The sequence below is a fragment of the Etheostoma spectabile genome, unplaced genomic scaffold (genome assembly GCF_008692095.1).
Source record: "Etheostoma spectabile isolate EspeVRDwgs_2016 unplaced genomic scaffold, UIUC_Espe_1.0 scaffold00569975, whole genome shotgun sequence".
NCBI classification, from domain to species: Eukaryota; Metazoa; Chordata; class Actinopteri; order Perciformes; family Percidae; genus Etheostoma; species Etheostoma spectabile.
Window position 1 is genome coordinate 7,995 of NW_022605461.1, and position 11,941 is coordinate 19,935.

The 11,941-nt window shown below is 41.6% G+C and overlaps 1 pseudogene; it reads right to left on the reverse strand.

The window, feature by feature from the left end:
- Nucleotides 1–1,292: 1,292 nt before the first annotated feature.
- On the reverse strand, nucleotides 1,293–10,978 carry LOC116685549 (inactive tyrosine-protein kinase transmembrane receptor ROR1-like; annotated as a pseudogene).
- Between the last annotated feature and the right edge of the window lie 963 nt (nucleotides 10,979–11,941).

The window sequence follows — 11,941 nt, forward strand, 5'->3', positions numbered from 1 at the left end:
CATTTATAGCTTCATCACTGACAGTAAACTGACCCCAGCTCCTGGGTGGTGAGTCAAGTGTTTGTACCCTGAGGCCGGTCCAGTTAAGCTGTGGGGGATATGAGCAATGCGTGGTTTTATTTGTAGACCTGTAGGGGGTCCTCTGCAGCCAGCTTTTGAAGTTAAATGTCACGTCCGCTCGGAGGGTGGAAGACGGTACTGCGGGATAAAAGGAGGAAGGGGAAGGGATCCCCATCGAAGGTAGAGAGACAGAGAGAGGAATGTAGGGAGAAGAAAGGCTGATGAAGAGTTTTTTTGTCCAATCAGAAGTACTCCCTGCTTCCCCAGCCTAGGAAGCTGTAAAGTGAAATTTGAAAAAGGCAAAAAGACCTGTGTCTATGTTTGCAATAGAGGAAGATGTTGGGGTTGCACAAAAACATTCAGGTGTCACTTTCAAAAGGATTTTGCGTAAAATGCCAAATCTCAGTGCCTGCAAGTATTTTAGCCAAATTATCACTTGTATCTGTTTTAGTTTGAATGTGATGGGGAGACGTCACATGGCCATAGCTGTCTGCCTGCAACACGTGAAACCCAAAAGGCAGGTTACGCCACCTCCTTGTGTAGGCTCCTGGTGTATTTGAGCACGCCATTGCTGGTCTTCTCAGTTAAAGCTGCTAAACTTCCTGTTTCTTCAGTCTGTTGTTTGCTCGGTTCTCGATTGCTAAATGCAGTTTCTTTTACTGTACAAGCACACATACAGCACATTTTTGTGTTATTATACAGTACGTCCAGAAACAAGCAAGTCGCACCCCTGCTGAAAGGCACCAAAAGGTCACGGTAAGAGTGTCAGTGTTTCCTTCACATCCTGCATGAAACGGTCTGATAACTCGGTTATTGACACAGGAACATTGTGTCAGATTGTGATACAAAAAAAGAAAAAACATTTTTTAGGACGCAGGGTGGACTTGCTATTTTTTCATCTTTAAAGTTTATTCCTTAATAAAAAAAGTTCTTTTGAATATATATCTTTGTAGTTCACTCATTCATTCAGGACTTATGTACCGTATTCACACAGAGGTTAAATAATAGCACGACATTTTCAAACCATGGTGGTAAGTACATGCTTTAACAAAAAGGCATTAAAAGTCAGACAGCTGCGTATATACTTGTGTAGCTGCGGCAATGTTTCTTGCACACTAAAATGTGCGTACAGGACAGTTTCTGTTGGTCTCCATATGACCGGAGTAGAAGACTGGGTCCCTGTGTGAGAAGCTAAACTTCACAAATGTGGGTCCCGAGCAGAAAGAATGTGAGTGTGTCTCTATCTACAGGTCTGCGGTGATGACCGAGTCGTTGTACATCAGTACGTCAGAATCAGCAGCGAGCAGCGCTGTTTGTGATGCGTGGTCCAGTTGTCCCACTCCCTTCTGGCAAACTTTGTCCGTACATCTGAATCGGCCTCCACCGCTCCCCGGCATGATGCAGTGGGAAAGCAGCGGCGTGTTGGCGTCATGATTAGAGCCCGTGGTGGAGGGCACTCCGCTGACGTGACCCGTGCTGGTGGAGCCGCTGGCGCTACTGGGGGAGCGACTTTTTGGGAGGGGGGTGTGCTGGATGACCCTGGTCGGTGGGGCCGGCGGAGGGAAGTGGGCTGGAAAAGCTGCGTATCCTGGCGGGATGGGGTATCCATTGACAGGATAAAGCGCTGGTGGGTTTGTGTTACAGCCATGGTGTCCAGGCTTGAATCTGCCCATCTGGCCCGGTGAGGGAATAGCCTGGGCTGGGTAAGGTACCCAGCAGCCGTGGCAGCAGCGTAGCGGGGGTTGCTGAGGTTGCTGACGGGACTGGCGCTGAGTGAGGTGGTCTGGGTGGTAGCGTTGCCTCCACCACCAGAGGGCGTGCTTGAGCTGGCGTGGGATGATGGCCCCTCCCAGGCTCGCAGGCGGGCATGGATGTCCTTGAAGCGCGTTCGACGCGTTGGTCCCTCCTGCCAGCATCAGTCATCAAACCATAAAACCTGAGAGACACAGAGTTAGTTATCAGGCAATTGGAAGAATGTCTGTAATAACGTCTGATACCACACTGTTTTTTTTGTGTTGTATTTTTTACATTTTTATGGATATGGTGAAGACCGTGATATATTCGATATAATTCTAGAAACACTTGCAAATGCTGTTGATAGTATAAGCAAGGGTGTGCATACAGTAACATTCAAACATTAGAAACAAGCTATCTCTGTAAAAGAATCTAAGAGCGTCTTGCGTACTACAGAAGGATTTACACGGAAACCATATAATGTCCACATTGCTGGCTTGATTCTGTCACACCCCCACTCTCTCCCTCTGCTTCCTGTCTTCATCTCTGCTGTAAAAGGTTACTGTAAAATCATGAATTTCGAGAAACTCGGTTCACCCCTTTCACATTGCATAATGAGATTGTGACTTTTTTTTATTACCAATTAGAAAAACCGTATGTGGCCTTTGAAACACAAGACGATGAGGGCGTTACTAGCCAGACACTAGCCACGTTGGTTGTACGTACTGTATTACCTTCTCATCATTTACTTCAAAGCTGTGGCTGATCAGCAACATTAACCTGAACATACCTTGGCGGACAGTCCTCGGGGCAAGGCAGCAGCTGCCTCTTTCTCACCATCTCCATCACTTCCTGGTTGGAGAAGCCGTAATAGGGCTGCAGACCGTAGCTGAAGATCTCCCACAGCACAACTCCGAACGACCAAATGTCCGAGTCTGTGGTGAACTTTCCGTAAGTGATGGCCTCAGGGGGCATCCAGCGGATGGGGAGCAGAGTTTTGGGTTGAATGCAGTAGTAGTCTGAGGAGTAGATCACTCTGGAGAGACCCAGGTCGGAGATCTTGACGTGGAGCTGTTCACCTACTAGAATGTTCCGAGCTGCAAGGTCTTTATGGGTGTAAAAGTGGCTGGCCAAGTACTCCATCCCAGCTGCCACCTAGGTTTGATTAGTCAGAAAGAAAACAATCATTAAAGCAGGAAGTAGCTGTGAAATATGTCTGGTACACAGCAAGTTGAAAGGAGAAACACTTCTTTCAGTTGTATAGACTTTAAAACTGCTTTCATATCCCACCTGTATGGACATATGCAGGAAGTCTCCATGATCCAGGCTGGATTTCACCGTGCCATCCTCATCACTGCTGCAGCCAACGTCAGAGTGCGGTGAACGCATGATGAGGAACTCGTGGAGGTCGCCTTGGGGCAAAAACTCAAACAGCATACAGACAGGCTGCTCCTGAATCACCACACCCATAAGGCACAACACGTTTGGGTGCTGCAGCTCTGTCAGCACTGCAGCCTCCTGTGATGCAAACACAAGTGTTGGTAAAAAAGAAAGTGAGTTAGAAACACTGTGGTCTTGAAAGGCGGCGGTAAGAATGTTGTTTCAAACTCAAAAAGATGTTTGGGTATATCACTTTAAATGCTAGCAGCTCATTCTCTGTCCATGGAAAGTGTGGCTTGTGTTTTTTACAATTCATCTGTTTCAATCCTTCTTAACATCTAAATTTATCTGGACAATCTGACAGTTTATTTTTTGAACTATTTTAAAAAGTGACTTTTAGCCATTGAGTCTGCCATCGCCCAACATTTTACCTTCTGTGAAAATATAACAAGTCATGCTCATTCAATTCTTGTGGATAAAAAGGTCTTTCCACTGGGAAAATTGTCCCTTGTATTTTAAACCAGTAGATTATTTTAGTACTACATCCAAATACAATTTCCAGTTAGAAGCATGTCTTCTAAAATGACTTACTATTTACAGTAGTCTTAGAGGTCCTATTCAAGTTACATATGGTTGATTTTGTGTATTCACCAGTAATATATGTTAATAAAAGTTGAAGTCATTTTTTTAGATAATAATGGGCATTTTAGGCCTTTATTTTGACAGGACAGCTGAACAACATGGAAGAGAAGAATGAGGGGGAATGACATGCAGCCCGCTACGTCGAGGAGTAGACCTCTAGGCCTTTATATGGGCACCTGCTCTACCAACTGAGCTATCCAGGTGCCCTATTTAGGTCTTTTCTTCAAGCTGTAGAGGGAGGGATCCAGTCTGTACCTGCTGGAAGTCGGCCCAATGCTGGGCATTGGAGACATCCTTCAGAGTCTTAATGGCCACAAGCTGTGTCTGGTCCATGCCCGGCAGATACAGGTGACCCTTGTAGATCTTCCCCAAGTGCACTCTCCAAGCTCCTCCATGAAACGCACAGCCGACAAAGGAAGCTCTTTGGCCTTACTCTGCAGAGAATAAGAGGAGGTGGAAAAGAAAAAAGTGGATCAGTGGGAAAAGACATGTGACAGAAAAAATTTGATCATCATTTTCTTTGTACACTTTCCTCACCATTATCCTTGATTGGAAATTGAAATGTTAATATGAAGTTTACATTGGTGCTTCTAATGCAATGCAAATATTGCCCAGAGATTGATAATTGTCATAATCAGCCTCAACCCATTACATCACCTCCTAATGACTCTCTTTAAGCCTTTGGAGAGCGTTGTGGGAAAATTGTGAAATCTGGCAACACATTCCCATCTTACAAATGTAGTTTAACTGATGAACATCTTAGCAGCGTTTAGGAAGACTTAGCAATGAATTCTCCTGCCAGCAAAACTGTAGAATCAGCTGCGGTAATAACAGAAAAAGCTTTCGCTGTCATTGTGAGTGGGGACATTTTAGTCTTGTATTCTTACTGAGGAAATGAACATAGTTTTTTTTGTAATCCAATGGGACTGAGCTGAAATGTGGGATTTTAGCAGGCTTACAATTTTTTATAATTCTGTCAGACTTGATCAAATGTAATAATCTTAACTAAGAACAACTTACACCTGTTTTAGCTTGACTGCACCATCTTAACAAATTGAACCATGCATTCAACCCAGACAGCTGATTTCTGTATTAATGTCTTTTTTAATGAACACTATAGACGGACGGGTTCAGTTGATAGTGTAATAAAGTCACTCACTAATTGGAATTTATAAATTTAAAAAAGTGGATTTAATGGTAAGTTACTTTTAAAAATGATGAAAGAAAGTATTTCATTACATCAGCATGGCATAATCATGACGAGGCAGTGTGATCTGCCAATCTGCCAACAGTTATTGTCAGAGCAATGCCAAACACTCTGACACAATAGGAGAAAAATGCATTAACGTGAATTACAAAGTTTTATTATAACCACTGTGGCAAAACCACACTAAATAATCTAATAACAAATGAAGAAGATACAAACAAAAAGAAACAAGAATCAACTACAGTATGTGCGTGTAGCTGTATTTAAGATAAAAAGGTGAGGCGATGTTGGCAGAGATTTCCAGATTCCGGAACTCTGAGATGATATGAAATTCAGTGAACAGAGAGAGAAACACAGGCCTGTCTGAGCTCCGAGGGGGGTGGTGTTGTGTATGAGTGGTGTGAATGAGTGTGGGGGCCTGCACATGCTATGAGAGCACATATGTTTTAAGTTATGGGTTTATTTCACCCCGTCTTTCCTCCCCCCACACCCAAACCCTCAGATCCTCCTCACACCACCACAGGTTTGTGTGTGTATGTTTATTGGGGTCTAACTGGATTGTCACGGGCAATGGCCCTTGGTGACCCTGCAGCAAAGCTTGCTGGTAGCAGCCTCACCCAAGACAAAGTTGTAGAAGAGGTGTAGGGAAAATAAACACTCAATTTAGCAGTACATTACTGTATATTTGAGGTTCACGACTCATTAAAAAGGTTTAAAAAAGGTTCAAATATAATGCAATCCTCATTTGACCAATTGTCTTGCATGTAACAGTATTTAGCTATAATATTAGATGCGTGTGATGCAAAAAGAGTTAAAAACAGCATCTCTGAAAAGCTTTTTCTTTGCTTTTAATCTTAAAATGGATGGTTAACAGTCTGATTTGTGTGAACCATATTTCAGGCCCTTTTGTTCACAAAGACCATTAAAATCCACTGTAAAATTCCATAACTGCATGGTTGACACGCTATGAACTCCCATGTCCTTGACTCTTTGCAGGCCGCCATCTAAACACAGTCAGGAGAGGCTCCCACTGCAAAGAAATAAAATAAACCACAAATATTAATGGCTTCTGACGCGTCTGTGACATTTTGCGCATGACACATTCCCTTGAGCATCAGCCCTGCTTTGCACAAACAGATACGTTGTCTGAGAAATCTTCCCCCCCCCCCACCACCACCACCACCACCAAAATTATGTGGAAAAAGATAAACAGACATGATGTGACTGAGTATGCAACCTTGAAAGAAACATGATACAGATCCTAATGTGAGCTATGTGTTGGCTGGCAGAGCAGGGGCTTGATAATCTACATTACAAGAGGCTCTGTGACGGGGGGGGGGGTGAAAGAGAGAGTGAAGAATGAAAGGAGGTCCAGTGTAGAGCCCGACCAATAAAGGATTTTTTAAGCTGATACCGATAATCCGATATGCCTTTATATGTCGGCGATATAAATCTTTTTTAAATAATCCAGAAACGCGTACTTAAACTTAAACAGATTTCCCTAACAGTAGTTATTTGAAGTTATTTATGAGTTCTTACTAAAATAATATGATATTAATTTGTTTTATTGTCAACAGAACAGAGGACATCAAAATATATTAAAGTTCTGATAAATAAAATGTATAAAAATAAAAACTTAAGATATGAAACCTAAAGTCCTTTGAAAAAAAAAACAACAAAAAAACAAAATCCGTGTTGCCACAGGGACGCTGTAGAGTGCCCTCTGGTGGACAAACTATGCAACGGCAACACTCATGACATGGTTGACAGTCCTTTTTTTTTTTTAAATATTCATATATCAGAATAATTTATTTGTCATCATAAATGATTCTGATGAATGAATATTTAAAAACATAAAAATTAAAAATAAAAATTGTTTAAATCAGCCATTATAAATGCAGATAACCAGAGTTTGCAGATACCCATAGTTTGGGAAAGGCCTAATGAGAGATGCCTAATTAGAGAGATGTGGACAAGAGACAGTGGAAGAGAAATAAACAGAAAGGCAAAGAGCTGTAGTTCAACATTCCTGGATCTGCTCAGCTCCGATGATAGAGATCTGAAGCTCAGCCCCCATGGAACCATGTTGCAGACTAACAACCCTCTGCTTCAAACACATACTGTACATGTACACATTCAAATCTAAAAGTTGGCTCTCACAACTAAAATCATTTTGTCTTAGTCTCAGTGAGGCAGAACAGAACCTCCATCATTTACTTTCCCCACCCACAGAATTATGTGCTGTGACTCTCTACCTTTGGCTTGTATGCAGTTGTGACATGGACATCTCAACGTTTTGTCCTCGACCGGTTTGGGCTGACGAGGAGCGGAGGCCTGGGGGACTTCTGGTTGTTGCGGCACACGCAAATAAGAAGAAGAGCAAGGCGATGGCTAACGTATTGCCACACTGGGAACCAGGATGTACAAGATCTCCATGTTGCTGCCACCAGACTTGTCTTCATGGTCTTTGGATAGATAGAGAGAGAGAGAGAAAGGCATTTTTCATGACTAGGCAGTATATGTCATAAAGAGGCATACTAAAGCATAACGATAGTGGATTGACAGAAATTAAGCTGCAACAATTTTGACAATCATTATTGTTTAAATGATTTTTCGGAAGTGATAAAATAGGTAAATATCTTTATCTGTAAAAAAAAAAAAAAAAGAAGTCTACATTTGATGGCAACTGTTAAATTTCAAATGAGAAGGGTTAAATCTCAATAATCTTGATGGCTTCCAAAAACTTTACAAACTACATTGGGATCTCTATGGACGTTTTATAGACAAACCAATAAATCACTAAAGTAACTATTGTTTACTAGTTGTAGTTGTATTTTCATAACATCTTCTATAAAACAGTAGAATTATCTTTTAAAAAATGAAATTGTGGTGAAAGACAGACCAAAGTTAAATTTCCTTACTACCAAATACTGTCAAAATACACTTTGAAATGAGAAAAATAGCATGAGACGATGGGAAAATTGACAGCAGATGAAAGAGATGATAAAAAAACTTTTTACAATTAAACCAGGAAGACCAAACCAATATCTCCAAATGCGTTACAAAGCCAGCATTACACACAATGAATCTCATTAGCATGCCTTAACATATCCTCTCTTACCACAGACGGGTATTTCACAGAGCTCCATGCGGACCCCCCGTCCAGAGTGAAGCACCAGGGCCTCAAGTTTGTTCCCAGGGTTGCGGCAGTACGAGTGTCCTCCGTTTAGCTCCTGGTAGCGGACGGCCGGTAGGTGTGGCTGTGAGGATACTGGGAGTTCCACGGCTGACACTGACGGCCCGACTTGGTCATACTGACCGTCCCTCTGTAGTCCGCCCCGCTTGTTGTAACACTTGTGGTCTAAGGGGGAGGAAGAGAAGAGAAAGAGAGAGAGAGAGAACTTGCTTTAGTTAGGTGATCAGTCACGAAACATTTAGTCTCTTCTATTTTTCTTGCCAAGGTTACAACACGGTCACATTAATAGACTTGAGAGCAGAGCAGGAAGGGTTAAATCTCAAATGAGTTTGATGGCTTCCAAAAAAACTTTACAAACTACATCGGTGGAATATCCCATTCAGATATGTAATTAACATGGATGTTGTTTACCTTTGCATAACAATGTTTCTGTTCTGTAGGCAACAATTAGTGACTAATGTCATCCCAAAATTATTTTATTGCCACTATTTGATAGTAACTTAATAGTTTGAATCATTTTTCAAGCAAAAATGCTAAACATTAGCTGGTTCCAGTTTATAAATACGCAGACTGCTTTTCTTCATCATAGATGATAGCAATTAAATATCTTTGGGTTGTTGGTCCAACAAGCAACATGAAGGCATTGCTTTTAGGCTTTTGGAAGGAGCATACCTTGATAAACCAATAAGCTGAGTTTTTTCTTAATAGCTCCTGTTATAGTTACAATACCTTGTATGCCTCTCCTTATATAATAATAACAACAATGAGCTCAGCTAGCATAAGTAATAAAGGAGTCATGCAATCAACAGGTGAACATGTCTTACTCTGTTTATGGGCTCGGCCATAGGGATGCCGATCCTCAGACAGTTGGCAGCCTCGGGGCTGTCAAAGGCAGCCAGGTCCCGCGCAGTTTGGCAGCTTCAGTCTCTTCAGGATGATGGGGTTTGAGCGGGCGATGATGTACTCTGTCTTACACAGTCGTTCTCCAGATCTCACACTCGTCCTTACACAGGTCCCGAGGTTTGTCCGTTCCAGAGCTGCGGTCGCAGGTCGGGAAGGCAAAGTGGCAGAGAGAAGGGATGGCAAACTGGGAGCAACGATCAGAAAAATGGTTGGTGTCCCGATCATGGTGAAGGCCGCTGGAAAGAGGGAAGACAAAAAGTTGTAGCATACAGATTTATTTTACAGTTTGACATCATAATGTATCTATAAATCTAGCATCTATATAAAGATTTTAGTTTTTTTAGAGATAAGCAACAGAAAAAATGATTTCATATGTATTTTGATATACTCTATCCTGTGCTCACACTGCTACTAGTCTCGAGCATCTAAACACATGAAGATCAAGAGGGGGACTGACAACATAGCTGCCTGCGCTGTAATGTATGATTCATAGTCATACTGTACGGTTATTGCAAACACATGCTTTCCTGTGGTTGTGATTATTAGTAACGCAACTCTGTGGGGGCTGGAGGAGAAGAAAAGAGGTTCAAAAGTGGACAACTAAAGATGGCAGTTATCCAAATGCTTCTACAGCACATGCTGCTTGAATGAAATGAGATCAGTAAAAGTGATATTAAATTCAGATGGTGAACGCTACCGAATGTGGATGGTCTGGGTATAAAATGATTTACAGTCGTACTGTACACTTATTACCACCCTGAGGCATCATCATCTTAATTATCACTTGTCCTTGATGTTTCAGATTACAGTCTGAAGCCCGGCCCCTCTGTCCTGAACTGTTCAGGGGAGATGCCAACAGCTGCACGATGTAATCAATAACATACATATTAAACTGACCTCTGAGGACATGTGCACGCTATCACACAAAACAAAACAGCAGAGACACAGGCATGTGTAAAACAGTATGTGGGCCATTTGGGCTCCATACAGAGCAGTGACCCTGCTGACTTCCTTTCAACTCCATAAGTGACTGTTTTTCCTGATACAGCATACCGTATTCACTAAGGTCACCTCCTAAACAGTCCTCATACATAGAATGTTTTCTTGGATTCAGTGTATTCAGAGAAGGCATCTTCACAACGGTCGTACATCAGCCCTGGTTGCTGAAGACATACGTATGTAAGCAGCATATGACTACTAGTCAAGACAGAATTCTAAATGTGTTGAACTAGTGAACTCACTGGATGAAAGCAGGCTGTTAGTTTTGTCCTTAAAAACAATAAGGCTTCGTTGATCCGGCAACATTCAACGTAGATGCATACATGAGTAACTGAATGTTAGAGTCTAAAGTGAATTTTAAGTTTTACTTCTTCCTACTCCTTTTTCGCACATGTAATAGAGGATGTTAAGAAGGATTCTTTGTTGTTATGTTTTCTCTCCAATTTTTTTGTTTTATTATTTCTTTTTATTATATTTTTATTTTTATACACTTTCTCTTGCATGTTCGAAATAAGATATCAATCAATCAATCAATCATCTCACCAGAAGCTTCATAAAAAGCACATTTGAACAGATTCTGTGGAGATAAAAGTTTAGTACCTGTACCTGTATGTCATTAAATAATCTGCCATCAACTGTACAAGTAAAGTATATTTAGACTTTTGAAGGGATTATTAGTACAAGCAAATCTGCATTCAAACCCATTTATATATGTTGTCTGTTTCTCACCTGTGATCTGGGTCTCGATCTCGCCCTGCATCTGCAACGAGTCAACGAAGATGCTGCGGTTACCGATGAAGCGGGCGCAGGCTATACCTCTGTACGGCTGGCAGAATCCCTCTTCATCAAAATCCTCCCTAAGACATACAGCAAGCAGGTGAGAAAGTGTCGATCAATTTTAAGATTGTTTACATATATCAATGATTAAATTACATACAGTGTGTCTGGAAGAGAAATATGATTTTGTTACAATGCCCAAACCTGCTACAATACATGACAATTCCACTAGAGGACAGTCTACGTTTGAATATGACACAAACCAACTTTGCTCTTCTGTAGAGGAAAGGGTGTTTTTTTTGTTGTTTGCTGGTTCTAAACCAAGATTTTATCTTTAGCCAATGCTTGGCTAAGATAAATCACATTCAAGTCAAAGGCAAGATCTGAAACACCACATCCCAATTCACAGCATAGATGTAAACCGCATTAGAATTAATGTTTGGCTATTTGACTTATTCCTGTTTATGGCAAAGAGATATCATCATGAGCCCTATCTGAAACACATGCAGCGAGAGAGAGAGAGAGAGAGGAGAGCAGAGAGAGACAGAGACAGAGAGAAGAGAGAGAGAGAGAGAAGAGAGAGAGGAGTTTGGTTAATGATCATGTTTTCACAACTTTTAGTTCCTTTGGTGACACTTGATATTTTGGTTTTTTTTTTCTTTCTCTGTAAAAAAGGATTTTGTCAATTTCACTGACAAATGTCAATGTCAAAATGTCATTCTTCGTTCTCCCCGATTTATTCATTTATATACACTGTATATACTGTATATAAAAACACATTTTTTCTCTCCCACAACACCACACACACACCACACACACACCACACACACCCACACACACACACACACCCACACACACACACACACACACACGCACACAACACACACACATAAATATGGCACAACACACCATACCCTTTGTAATGCCAAGACTGTGTAAGTTTGGTGTGAGTAAGGGGTCTTTAGTTTCCTTTGTTTGGAGTGTTAAGTGACTGAAGGTCCAAGGTCACTTTCTCCCTCTGCCCCCGTCTGTACAGATCTAAA